Genomic DNA, 14,554 nt, shown 5'->3' with positions numbered 1-14,554 from the left:
TTGTCACCTCTTATTTGTTTATCACTTGTGTGTCAAATAGCCATCTCACTTATGCGAATGAATCAATTTCATAGAGGGCAAGTAGAGACACCATAACAGAAAGAAAGCAAAGTTAATATCACAGGCTTGAAAGTCTGATTGAAATAGTAAAAAAATCACCTTTTATGCCATGGGAGTGCGTGGAGTGAATGGAAAACAAGACGATGTTATTTGAGGATGGCATAGACACATCAGAAAGTAGCTTTTTAAATTATAATTTTTGGTGAGGCTTAGTGAGTGTCAAAGTTCAGGACAGGCTCAGTGTCGAGGAGTATTCTAGGCCTGGGATAGCTGTGCAAGCGCCCCAGCCACGCCCACCTGCTGCCAGAGTGCTCTTTCTAAAAGACAAATCCTTCAAGTTTAAAACCCATCAGAATCCCCCCCATTGCCTACAGGATAAATGGAAAACTGCTTTACTTAGGAGTCAGGGCCTCCATAATTCGGCTTCAGCTTTCTGTACTTCCACTCCTATCAGCATTCCCAAGGCTTTGACAATAGAATGGTGCGTGCTGATCCCCTTAACACCTTGCTTTTCCATATAGCAACGCCTCGGCACCTGTTTCACCTACATCAGGTGCCTCTCTCTCCCCCTTGTTCACCTGAATTTTTCCTACTCATCCTTACAATCAGGTTTTTAAATATGACAAATGCTAGACAGAGTTAAGTGCTGCCTCCTGTGTGTGACTCACACGTTGCCCATGAGCACCACACTAACACAGGGGTTATTGATATACATGGTTGTCTTCCTAGAGGACTATGTATTTCCAGAGAGCAGGGTAGACCTTCTGTCTTGGAAGGTAAGACTATTTCTCTGCAAGGTAAGTACTAGATGTTCAATAAAACTTATTAAATATTGATTGTTAACTAAAACAAACCACCAATACTATTTTGAAAATCATCACAAAATTAATTCAGAGGAAATCTATAGACTAATAAAGAGAGGAGCGAAATTTAATTACTCAGTGGTTACAAGCCTTCTTTTCCTAATGTTTTGCCAACTTTGTCTCTGTTAACTGAAATGTATTTCTGTATTTAATCCTTCAAAGTTTTGGGGTATGACTTAAAGCAATATTACTTCTTTGACATGAATGATACCCAATGGTCTAAGAGAATCATAATAACAATCAAAGGGGAGGACTAAGATCAGACAGGACTGACCTGAGGCTATGAATGGTAGGTAGATAGTAGAGTGCACTCTACTTGGAAATGAGCAGGTTTCCATGCAATCTTATGATTACTCTAGCACAAAAGCATCATACCAAGACTTTCTGGGAGTAAGTTAGCCTCCAAAAAAGAGTAGTTTTTCAGTTATCATTTTGTTTTACTGAAGTGAGTTCCATGTAGTCTTCCTGATCTTTTAAATTATAATGGAAAAATTCACATTTAATATAGTTTCCTCCTTGAGTAATTTGACAACTGTATCTCATCAGTCTCTTACAGTCCTTTTCCCTCCTCTCGTTCCAGCCAATTAGAAGAACCCACAGCCTAGGTAAGCTTTCCAGTTCTCTACAATTACTATGAAGTTCCTAGGAGAGCATTTACCAAGTATGGTATGTGCAACCTCAATTCCAGAGGATGTTAATTTTATTATATGAGGAGAGGGCTTTGTGATCAAATAAGTAAATAGTACAAAGGTCTCTTTCATCAGGACCCTGCAGAGTCTTTGTTATATTAAAGAGCATCAAAAACCTCATATCTAACTATATGTAGATATATTACACAGGAATTACTGCATATATGACTATGACACATTTTTTTCTAGGATACTTCTCAATGTAATAGTGGTCTTTGAAATACACTTTGAGAAATTCTGCTCTCTCCAACAAAAGATGGATGTAAGGAATGTGAGATACTTTGAGAACACCATGACACTCTACTGCTAATGTGACAAGACAGTCAAAGGAATGACAACTGCTGGCACTGGACAACCTCACCAAGGTAATATGAGTGCCCCAAATAAGAAAGATGCAAATATGTGAACAGCTTGATATTCAGTCACTTTTCTTAGTCACATTTTTTTACAAATAAAAAAATGGAGACAGTTGCAGATACAGTAAATATCTATATTAGTTAAAATAGAAATAGAAAATTAAGATACATACTTTTGGAGTCAGAAATAGGAAGTGGAGATGCACTGTCTCATCTAAAATTCTTATTTTTTTCCTTTTCTTATTAAAGTATAGTTGACATACAATATTATATTAGTTTCAGGGGCACAACATAGTGATTTGGCATTTATACATTTTATGAAATGTTCACTATAATAAGTTTAATAACTCTATGTCACCATATAGTTATTATGATATTATTGACTGTAATCTTTATGATGTACATTACATGTCCCTGGCTTACTTTAAAAAATATAAAATATATGAGATAAAATTCTGTCTTAGAATTTCTTATTTGATGGTAAATTATCTACAAAAAAAGATCACACTAGGTATTTTCCTGATTTAGAATATAAACAATATTACAGATGCATCCATCAGTTTTTCATTGGAATGCTAAGTAAATCATATTATACAAATGACATATGTGTAGTCTATCACTTGTGTGTGAAACCAAATACGGAAATGTGACTTTCAAGGGAAGCCAATTGAAGACCAACAATGATTAAGGAAAGGAAAGTGTGAAGTGGCACAGATTAATAGAGACTTGAAATCTAAGATGAGGTACTGGGAACCGAAGACATGGGTAGGCAAGAGTTAATACTCAAAATTCTAGGCAACTAGTTGGTACAAGTCTGTTTATGTCAATAGAGACTCAGCAGCAAGACTTCACTCTGACATAAGAGAAGCTGGTTAAAATTAAAACAGACTTCGCATCTTAGGAATGCTAGAGATTATTGTGGTCTAAAGAAAAAGTTTACAGAGACAGTCCTGCATCTAATTTTGTATCCTGTCACTTACTAGATCTGAATCATTTGAAAAAGCTCCTCTGGGGAAACTCAAAGATTATTGGGACAATTAAATGAAATAATGTATATAATGAACTAGAACCATCCCTGTCATGCAAAAGATGTTCAGTGAATATTAGCTGTCATCATTGACAAGTTTCTAGCATAGTAATTTGGGATTGGGGTAAAGGCAGGGAGCTACTTATACTAAATACTCAAGAGGGATGTAAATTGGGAATTTGCATTGTAGGAAACTCTTTATCAGATGGGGGCCAAAAGAAAAATCAGGAAGCAGTCCAAAAGTACAGGGAACAACACTGGACCATGGCCAAGGTCTAATTCACAGCCAGGCACCTCGGGTTTATTGTCAGGTCTCAATGCTCCGCGTGGAACCCCCATCACTCTGGCCAACCTGGCTGAGGATCCCCAAAGTTCTTTCTTCTGTATGAGGCACAAGCACAGTGCCTAGCACATAGGTGAACACAACCTGCCTCTGAGCCTGTTTCTCGTCAATGGGCAACTATGTCACCTACAGCAAACCTAGTAATATGTCAGTTTCAACTTCTAGGCTTCCCAAGAAGGGAGAAATATTTGCCTCAGGGCAGAAATTGATCAAGAGCTAGAATAAGACAGAGCTCATAATTAAGAGATGGTTGGAGATCCAACTGTCTTAGGACAATGACAGTAGTGACAGGGAGGCTGGAGGTGACAAAAGGGTTAGACTTGCTGTTCACTTCCTCTCTCACTGAATCTAGCCCTGAACTTTTTTCAGTGGCTTTTGGTGTTTGAGGCCCTCTATGAATTTCTTCAGCTCTCTTTTTCTAATCACATTCCTTGTTGATCTTTTGGTATAGTTCCTCATCAGACAGAGCGTACACAGGGTCACCTAGGAAGTCTTTGTGACTTAATGTTGCCCTGATTGGTGAGGATAGGATTGGTAGTATGTGTTCCTGGGTTCTGGCAGGTAATGCCAATTGTAGAAGGTGACCCAAGTGGTTCTGAAACACAGATACAGACAAATATACACTCATCGTTCACAACACTGGTCTCACCCTGATTTTAGTCAGGCAAGGAAACATAATTACCCAATGCCAGATTTGGATATGTACACATACATCCATGCTCACCCACCTAGTTGTCATTTTGTCATCACTAATCCATGTCTTGTGTTCTCTTCCCTATAAACTTTAGCTCAAAATGGAAACTCTAACTTTGAGTTTTATAATGTCAACAAATTTTAGATATCTGATATGCAGTTATCTCTCTGATATACACTATATAAGTGGAAGAAAATATTTGCACTTCTCACACTTTTCCAGTGCAAATAGAGCCATTGAATCACCTCTGTAGCTGACACTAATTCTAAAAGTCAGCCTTTGGATTGTTCTTTCTTTGGTTAGAGTCATCCTTTTGACTGACATGCCCCCTAAAAGCTTTATGAGTAATGCAAAGAGGTTGCTAAGTGGAAAATATTTCAAGAGCTCTGAAAATGTAAGCTTGACAGAGTTCTAACCTTGAAGCCCTCAGTTTACAAGAAAATTTATTGTACACACATGTTTTAACATTCGAATTCAGTATGTGGCATTCAATCAAAAAAGAAAAGTCCAGCACCTACAGTTCCATGTTGGAGTATAAACTATCACACAGAGAAGGAAAAAAAAATTAAGTACTAGAGAAAGAAATGACTATAAAAAAAACACCATGAGAGTGTTATAAACTATTATTTTCTGGGCCCTGAGTTTGAGCTAGTGAGAGACCATTGGTTTTCTCAAATGGCTTCAACAGATGGAAATAAAAATTACCAACAAATACTCTGAAACCCTGTTTTACAGCTCTGTGTGTTTCAGACAGATTACAAAGCAAGAAGTAAAACTAAATATCCTACATAAATACAGATTGTAACATTTATAGAGGTGACAAGTATGAAGTTGGTCAGAGGAGGAAGACATTGTAATCTTTGTGCTTTGCAGTATGTCATTTTGTACAAGTAGGGAATCACCATTTCCAGAAGAAATCACAAGTGTGTCTGTCAGCCATACTCTGCTTTGCACACTGTGACTCACCTGGCTTTCCCTGGAAAAGAATGTAAGGTTTATTCCAAGTCTTAGAAAAATATACAAGGATCAGTAGGGGGAACAGTTGAAGAAACATGTAGTCTATTAGATCAAATTTAGTAATTTTTCAAGAGAGGATATCTTCATTAATACTAGTTCTTTGTGGCCTAAGGATTTAACAAGTCTTTGTCTTGGCCCTGAAACTATAATGTACTCAGTGACACCATTATAATCTCAAAATACTCATTACCACCTCAGGTGTGAAAGACATATTCAGAACAAATAATTAAAGACTGTTCTCAGTCACATGAACTCAGCTAGCATCCCAATTTATGGCTCAAAAAGAGAACGGCAGAAAATGTTCAACACTCAAAACACCATAACTTGGCTTTGTGCACAGTCTTTTAAGTTAGAAATGTATACAGTGGCTAAAACCATTATGTCACTCTGACGCAATAAATAGCAACAGAACAAGAAAGGTACTAGTGAGTATAGCCAAGGGAATACAAGATGTTTTTAACACACTGAAGTCGGAGTACATTGTTCCAAATGTTCTCCATAGACTTTTCTAAAGTCCAAAAATGTTTAAAAATTCTACATGACAAAGGACAAGTAAAGTTGTATGATTAAAAAAAAGGTTCATGTTTCCTCTGAGTTCCGAGTTAGATGACTACCTTTCCTCTCATGTTTCCTAAATACTGCAGCTGCTATAGTATTTTATCATCTACACCCTACCTGAGCTCTTTTGAGGGACAGGGAGTACATGGTTTGAAGGAAAGACTCAACTGCTAGTATTTATCCAACAATAGCAGAGTCCTACATGCAACCCCAGCAAATATAATGAATATAACCAAGTCCAAACTCTGCCACCTACATTGTTACACTGACCATGCAGGTCAATTTATTGCATTTCACAGCAACTATCAGTAATGTATGCAAACAAAATGTGTGATGGCTTAAATTTTAATTTGGAATGAGCACCTGGTTCTATTGCTTACCTGCCATCTGTTAACCCTTCCTCCTTCTTAACCAAAACCTAGAGTCTTTTTAGGTACTCACACCTCCCACAAACAGCCCAAATAACCTATGGAACTCAGTATTTCTAACTGCCAGCATTTGTTTCTGAAATGCTCACCCAGCCATTATGATATCCAGGGGAGGTATTGCAAAAACAGAGAAAGGAATCTGTCTACATCCTACATTATTCATCTGGGTAATGTACAAATGTAAGCAGCAAATAAAGCTTTTTATCAAGTCCTAATAGTGCAATTTGTTCTGATGCCCACCCAGACATTCCAAGAAAGTCATGGCAAGGTCCTATTATGGGCCTTGTTGTAAACAACATACACTTCCTTAGCCTCACTTAAAACTGATCTTTCTAAGCCCTTAGAATATTGATCATGTTTATATTGTTTACTATGAGCCCAGGCACAACACTGCCCCAGGATTATCATTTATTGGATTGTGCTACTGGCATGAAATTGACATTTAATGAAGTTCTTTCAACGATAATAAAGCCATAAGATCATTTTATTAATTTTTTTCTAAATAAACATCCAAATACAAATTGTTCTAGAAGATGGTTAGCTTTTAAGATTATGTCACATACTTCTAATGAGACTTCCAGTGTTCACATATTTTCAGAACAACTCTAGAGAAATTCAGGGTCAACTAGAAGCCACAGAAAAAGAAACTGTTTCATTATATACTATGTACAAAGCGTTAGTGACCAAAACCAAGATTATCTATACAAATACGCAAGATATTGCATTTATTGACCAGCCCTAAGCCATGTCACCTGGGTACTAACTAGGATAGAGATACGTTTCAACGTGTTGAAAATGGTAGAATTTCAACACAAAAATATTTGTTTTACTTGAAGATTTAAATACATATCACCATTATATTAAGTAAATTTTTGAGGCAAGTTTCATTATGTGTCCAGGTTTACTGGGTTTGGCAACACTAACTTGGACACCTTTCCTAATAGGATATTTATTTTACTTGTTTATTTTCTGTCACCATCACTAGAATATAAGCTCCCACAAAGCTATGGGGTTTTGTTTCTTATGTATCCCCGGTACAGAGAACTGTGCTTAGTACATAGTAGGTACCCAACAGATATCTACTGAATGAATGAACCTGGAACACAAGTCATGCACTCTTCAAAGGACCACCCATGTTACATGGTTCCACGCATCCACTAGGCACAGTGCTCAAAACAAAGATAAATAAAAAAATCACCGCAGCACATCACTGGCTCAGTAACTTGGCAAAGGGTTCTGCATTTTCATACTTTAAGCAGAAGAAGCATCTTCATACACTATGACATTAGCATTAATATTAAAAGTTAATCCAACCTGAGAAATTGGTAATCACTTGTCATCTTCGATTTTTGGTTAAGGGTTTCTAAATGTCCTAAGGGAGGAATTCATGAACAATTGCTGAGCGTGACATTATGGTCATCAAATCATTTCATTCATGACACCCAGGGAGCCACTAAAACTAAATTATGTCAAGTGTATCACTTAAAAGTAAAAGGCAGAGTTCTTAAGGACTGGAGACATCGCTAACAAGATAAAAATACAGAGCTTGTGAAATAGTGACTAAATTGGTGAAGAAGTTAAGAGGTGAAACTGATTTCTTTATATTTAGGCACCAGAACTTATATTCAATTAATTGTGAGGTAAAAGAAAATGAGAATAAAAACCATACCTTGTAATAAACATATCACTGAAAATAAACCATCTTAAATAGGTCAAAAGGTATGCCAGGAGAGATGCAAGATGAAAATGCTTTAAAAAATCAATCCAGATCTTGCTTGACTTGAAGTATGCAGTTCACATATTACTGTGTGTTACTTGCACTAACAGGATAAACCTATTATTGTCAATAAAATTAACTGTCAAGACAATTTTGTTTCCTGATAGCTGCAACTTGCTTTATGCAGTTATATCATACATGTGTGTGTGCATATATATATAATGGGATGAATGGATATGTCCCATTTTCTGTACAACACCTGAGAAAGATTCCTTACCATTTGCTTTATGATCAACTATAACACCTAAGCAACTGCTGTATTGATTAGAAGGCATGGTTAACAGCACTTTTCATATGGCTCCTCGTGTCCCTCTCCATGGCCAGTTCATAAAGGCACATGACATGGCCTCACTCACATTTCCTTCATGAAGTCCCCTTTCCTCACAGTAACGTGTTCCAGGGGTCTCTTGAAGTTTCCAGACAATGCTATCCTATAAAATCATTTCTATATCACTACATTGAAACAAAACAGAATGTATTCAGCAAATCTATACCTTATGACAGCTAGACCCTTTAGCATGCCATTTCATTTTAACCATTACTACTCTGTGACATAGAGATTAATAAGACTACTTTATGTATGCATTAAGAAGCTGAGGAGTCATGATACGTTGAAGTTTAGAGAGCTGGTCCATCAGCGTGTCTGTATTGATCCTGAAGGCCAGAGCTTTCGATACTTCCACAGTGGCCTTCCTAATGCACTTCTCAGTGGTTCTGCTCTCACAATAGACTTTCACACTCTGTATCATTGTAGTGATTGTTCAATGAAAATTCTGAAATAAGTTCTCCCAAGAGTCAACACCAAATTAGAGACCTAATTCACAAATGACAACACCCATGGCATGAAAAATAAAACAGCTACACTGCAAGTGTGAGACACCATTTCTTTTGAAAGACTGCAGTCTGCATGCACAGATAGATGATTGGTCCTCCCTGATTTGTATGCAGAGTGTAGCTTGGCTGTACCTTTCAGGTTAGGACCATGACACTGGGATACTCTTGATTTCCGTGTTAATTGAAAACCACACGGTAACAATGGACAAGTTCTGTGTAGCACAATCTCATCACAGCACAGGGGCAATCAATGACCTCAGAGCCGTCTGGCCCTAATAGAAGTGCACTCAAATGGCCTTCAGGAGAACCCAGTCATTGTTGTCTCTTTTCTAAAATTTCTCAGCACGATAGTTTGGAGCTATGGAAATGGGGGGGGGGGGGGGGGGAGGGCCAGAAAGTGTGTGACTAAAAGAGAAGATGTGAGTTTTTATCTTGGTTTTATTTATTACTTGCTAACTGGGTTACCTTGGGCAAGTCACTTAACCTCTGTCTGGGCCTCACCTCACAGGGCCGTCAGGAGAATGTAAGGCATTATGGAAGTGTAACGGGAAGGCAAGCAAACCTTGAGATTTTTCAATCAGGAACCTGACTTTTACTTTCCTATCCTTTTTTTTAGTCCACTTACATATTTTATTACAATAGCAAAATGAGAATTTTTGCAAGAATTGTCTTAACAATGCATGATGTTTTCCATCAAAATTCATATTTTCCTCAAAGTGTTATTATTATTTTTTTTAATTTCACAAGTTTATAGATGTTCCTGAAGAACAACATTTGGAATATTTACTATATAAAATAGTGAGAAAAATTACTCATCACAAAGTCCACATGTACTATTTAAATTTATTTATTTCCATTCCATTTCTTTGCATACACACACACACACACACACACACACACACACACACACACTCACTCACATTTTTTCAGAGTTCAGGTTTATATTGAATGTGTTACGAAAGAAGTTTAGCCAAAAACCCCAAAGCCCATGTCATCATCAGGCTCCTCAGGTTCATCTTTCTTGCCTGGGACAGCAGTGCGGGAGGGGGCAGGACCTCCTGTTGGAGCAGCACCCGCTGCTGGGGCAGGTCCACGGGCCCCCTACACAGCAGATGAGGCGCCCAGTGCTGACACTGGCCACAGCCTTTGCAAACCAGCCTGGCCAAAAAGATTCAACATTTACACCAGCTGCTTTAACGAGAGTGTGGCTCTTACCTCATCACCATCACCTCAGCGACTTACAGGAAGGGGTGGAGTAGCTGCAGGTGAACTCTGGGAAGGAGGCCTCGGGGTGGGCGAGTGCTAGGCCAGTGCGGCGGCCAGGTGAGCCGCGAGTTGCTGGAGGAAGGGAGGGCCTCGCCCCAGTGCGGCCCTAGCAGCCCTGGAAGAATCAATCACCTTATTGGTGGTGGGGGGAGGGGAGGGAGGTTAATGTAATATTGGACTCGTTGTTTAGAACTTGTTTTTTCACCTACCAAGAGGTAATTAGTCAATGGAAACATGGGATTGTTAAATGAAAATCCAACACTCCATTGAATAAATGTAACATTTAATTGTTGAACAAACATTGGGGTTTCTTTCAAATTTAAACCAGTAAAAATAATTATATGACAACTATCTTGATGTGTAGATTGTTGCCTGTGTTTTTGAGTATTGTTTTTATAATTGTTGCTTAGAAGTGGGATTTCCAAGTTAAATACTTTGAATATTTTTAAAGCTTTTGTTACAGATGAAAAAATTGCTCTCATAAAGCCTTGTTAATTTACACTCCTGTATACCATGAATAAAATTCCCTCTATCGCCTCCACCAAAATTGAAAATCCTCTCACTCGCTCCCAGACACACACACACAGCAACAACACAAAATAATATGTGGCATCTATAGAGATGATAAATACACATCAGTTTGCAGTTAAGTCCCAGATCGGTAATGAACACTTTTATGTGGCTAGCAGACATGTTCTCGTAACCTGTGGTGATAGTACTTAAGGGACCAAGATTATGCACCTTTGTGTCACTGATTATTAACTTAGAATAGATTCTTAAGAGTGAATTTATTGGCGGGGTGGGAATTTATGAACAAGTAAGACAAAAACTTTATATACTTTTTTAAATTGTTTTCCACAATGGCCATGTTACTTTAAGTTCCCACAAATGATATTTTTCATTCATTCATTCATTCATTCAACAAACATGTATTGTTTACTTACTCTGGTGGGCATTATTCTAGCAACATGGATACAATAAGGAACACAACAGTCATAAATTGTAACCCTCAAGGAGCTCATGCTCTAATTGGGAGGAGAGAGAGAAAATATAGGACCAATAAATAAAACATATAGAGGGACATAATAGCTAGAGGAATGAGGGTGAGACCAACGATTCTAGATTGAGTGGTCAGGGAAAGGCTCAAAAGTGATACCTGAATAAAAATGTCACTGTAATGCTGATAGGTTAGGTAAAGTGAGAGTCAAAAATCAACCAATGAATGTAGCAATGCAGTGGTCTTTGTTGCTCTTGATAAGATCAATGTGGGCTGATAGGAGTCAGAATGCAGACCTAAGGATAAGGGATCAAAGAGGCCACTAGATCTGCAACTACTTAAGTACTTAAACTAACGGGGAGACAGATGTCTAACCCCGATCAGGAGATGGGAGAGTGGGCTAGGATCAAAACCCTAGAATAAACTGCATTTGACTGGATGTCCTATGTTAGATACCACTTTAATATTGTCAGTCTGGTACTTTAAAATACTTAAATACAGTATATAAATTATACTCCTGAGGGTTACTTATCTTCACTTGGAATCTGCACTCAAGGGTAGCTACACAAGTGCTTCAAATTCATTAAGCTTTATCCTCAGAACATCCATTAATAGCATAAAGGAAGTTAGTAATAATTTTCATTGACAAATGAAGGTGTTCAAGATACGTGATTAGTTAGAAAGATTTTGGAACATCCCCTTGCACCAGTAAGTGTATAAGAAACCCAGTTATCCCAATAGCCCATTGGAAATAACACTTCAGGTTAGGACCTCTGTTTAGGTCTGTTAAGCACCCTTGCTTCAGAGAGGACTCTAAATCCAGACTAGAAAGTTGACTGAGCTTGTGAGATTCACCTAGGAGTAAAACTCTCATACAGTGTGTTAGCCTGAAAGCCTGAAGATCTCCTATATCTCCTTCTCCTTAAGCTTTTATTTCACCCTCATGCCTAGAGGGCTGGAGAGCAGGCAAAATGAAATTAAAGTGTTTCCTGAGTTTTGAAAATATGCGTAACAGCCAGCTTCATCATCTCTCAATATTCGCATGCCCTCCCATGGTGAGTGGGATTACCGGGGTGCCATGGAAACCTCCGTCTTTGAGAATCTGAAGCAAGCTGCATAAGCTCCTCAGTGTGAGTTCCTGGGGAGTCGCTTCCTGGGTGTGTGAGCATCTGAAACCTTTTCAGAAGATGGCTGAGCCCCAGATCAGCCCGCACAGCTTTCCCAGGTGATTACTCCATGAGAGGTTCATTGTCATGAAGGGGCCTCCAGTTAGGGTTTCTGCAGTGGGGTTGCTTCAGCCCCCTGGCAGAGAGGACTCTCCTTGAGGTTCCACCAACCTGACAGAAGTTTCTTGGCCACTCTCTAAGCCTCTTCCAACTATGAATTAAGCGAAAAGAGTAAAGCTTCTCTATTTCTCCAAACAGTGTAAACTCAATATTTTTCTTTATTTTATTTTTTCTATTTATTATTTCTTAAAGAACAGCTGTATATTCACACATTGATTTTTGTCCATAAACCTGTGGGTGGATTTTCTTAGGTGTCCCTTATTACAAACCTGATTGCTACTAGAATATTCTGGGAAAGATCATCTACAGTGTCCCTGGACAAATTTCCAGTATCTATGCCAGTCATTTGCCTCCTACTTCTAGGACATGATTATCTGACTCTACAGAAGTTAATTTATTCCTTAAATATTTGAACTCTTCTAAAAGTAATTAGGAATAGAGACATTGGGATCAGGCAGAAGTGGGTTCTATCAATTCTACCACTTTCAGGCTGTGCAATCACGAGCATATGCTTTAATCTTTGAAGATCATTCCCATCATTTATAAAACAGATATAATATCCTTCTTGTAGTGTTGTTATAGGAATTAAACAGAATAGTGTATGTAAAGTGTTTCACAGAAAGCCTGACACATAATAAGTAGTGGATAAATAGTACCTAATAGTCTAACTAAAGTAGTAACATTTTCTTGCCAGCATAAAAAAAAAAAAAAAACTTAAATTCTCAAAAAGCATTCTTTGTCACTTCCAGCTTCCACTCCTTCTTACAAATGGTTTTTCATACATGGTTGAACTATTTCTCCTCTTACCTATGGCCAAATTGCATTATAAGGAAAAAAGTAAGGGGATGTCTTAACTTTTAGTTAGTAAATTGGTATCTTAGAAGTAATGGCCTTTGGTAGAAATAGATAGAAAGTTACCTTCTTGCTGAATAACCACTCAGTGATATTTCTAACTTTGTTAATAAAAATTTCTTTTGGGTCATGGTAATTTTTTAAATTTAATATGAATAACCTATGTTATTTTCATTTTGTATGGCTGTCTATATTAAGATTGGTTTTGTTTTGTTTTTATTGTATGTTTTGCCTCTTTTTGTTTATTTTACATTGCTTTTTATTTTTATTCAGAGTCCCAGTAACTGACAACTTTCTTGTTGACCCAGAAGTCCCCTGAGCATGCTTTAATGTCTTCTTTATAAGAAAAGTGATCAGAAATAATATCAAGGCCCTGTCTGGGTAGCTCAGCTAGTTAGAACATTGTCCCAATATGCCAAGGTTGTAGGTTAAATCCCTAGTCAGGGCACATGTAAGAAACAATAAATGAATGAATACATAAATAGAACAACAAATTGATCTCTCTCTTTCTCTCTCAAAAAGAGTCAATAAATTAAAAAATTTAAGAATTAAAAAAGAAATAATATCAAGCCTATTATAATGTCAACATAGAAATGTGATATAAACATATACAATACAAATATTAATCTTTAAAAAGAATTAACAAACAATTCATATAGACTACATGTATTATTCAATTACATTAATTGGTTCTCCTTCCATAAGATTTTAAAACAATCCTTAAAGGCCAATTTGACGGCATGCTTCGGCAATACCTTTGCCCCACTGGATTGCATCGTTCTCACTCATGCATCTCAGTTTGTTCATTCAAAAGACATCTCAAGAGAAAGCATCACCACAGCTAGACTGAAACACAACAATAAGTACACTGAGAAAAGAGAAGCCTAACAATGTTTCAATCATACATTGCTCCAGAAAGCCTGTGAGGTTTCTTAGAGAAGAGCTCTACAAATAAATGAGCTAACGGCTGACACATTCTCCCTGAGAAACCTAACAGAGCCCATGCAAAGCAGTTCAATACACACTACTGTGCAAGCTCCCCCTGAACACACTCAGCAGTGGAATGAACTCAGCCAATAAATCTCAAAGATTTGCAAATTATTTTATGTCATGACCTCTTCAACATACATGTACCAAGAATGAATTATTTGTAAAGTCTTTGGAGGATACGAAAATTAAGAAATATGGCCCAGGCTTCTAATAAACTTGTCCATGACCCTAAGGGATATCAAAAATATTCATAAAAAAGGACACAAACTCAAAATATTGAATATACTGCCAAATAAATGTTTGTTAGAGACAAGGAATACAGTCAAAGACTATAGAAGAGATATTCTCATTGGCTGAGAGATGAGGAAAATCTTCAGAGAGGATTTGAGGAATATTGTAAAGCCAAGGAAACTCTTCCAAATTGTACTGCAAAAGGTGACAGGCATTCTTTTGACAAACAAAATCTTTTCAAAGCGAAAGAATCAAGTATTCAGTGTGTTCATGTGTCTGGTTGAAG

Source organism: Pteronotus mesoamericanus, unplaced genomic scaffold, assembly GCF_021234165.1.
Source record: "Pteronotus mesoamericanus isolate MK-2021 breed Mesoamerican mustached bat unplaced genomic scaffold, CSHL_Meso_final scaffold_85, whole genome shotgun sequence".
Lineage (NCBI taxonomy): Eukaryota > Metazoa > Chordata > Mammalia > Chiroptera > Mormoopidae > Pteronotus > Pteronotus mesoamericanus.
This window is presented reverse-complemented; position numbering follows the sequence as displayed.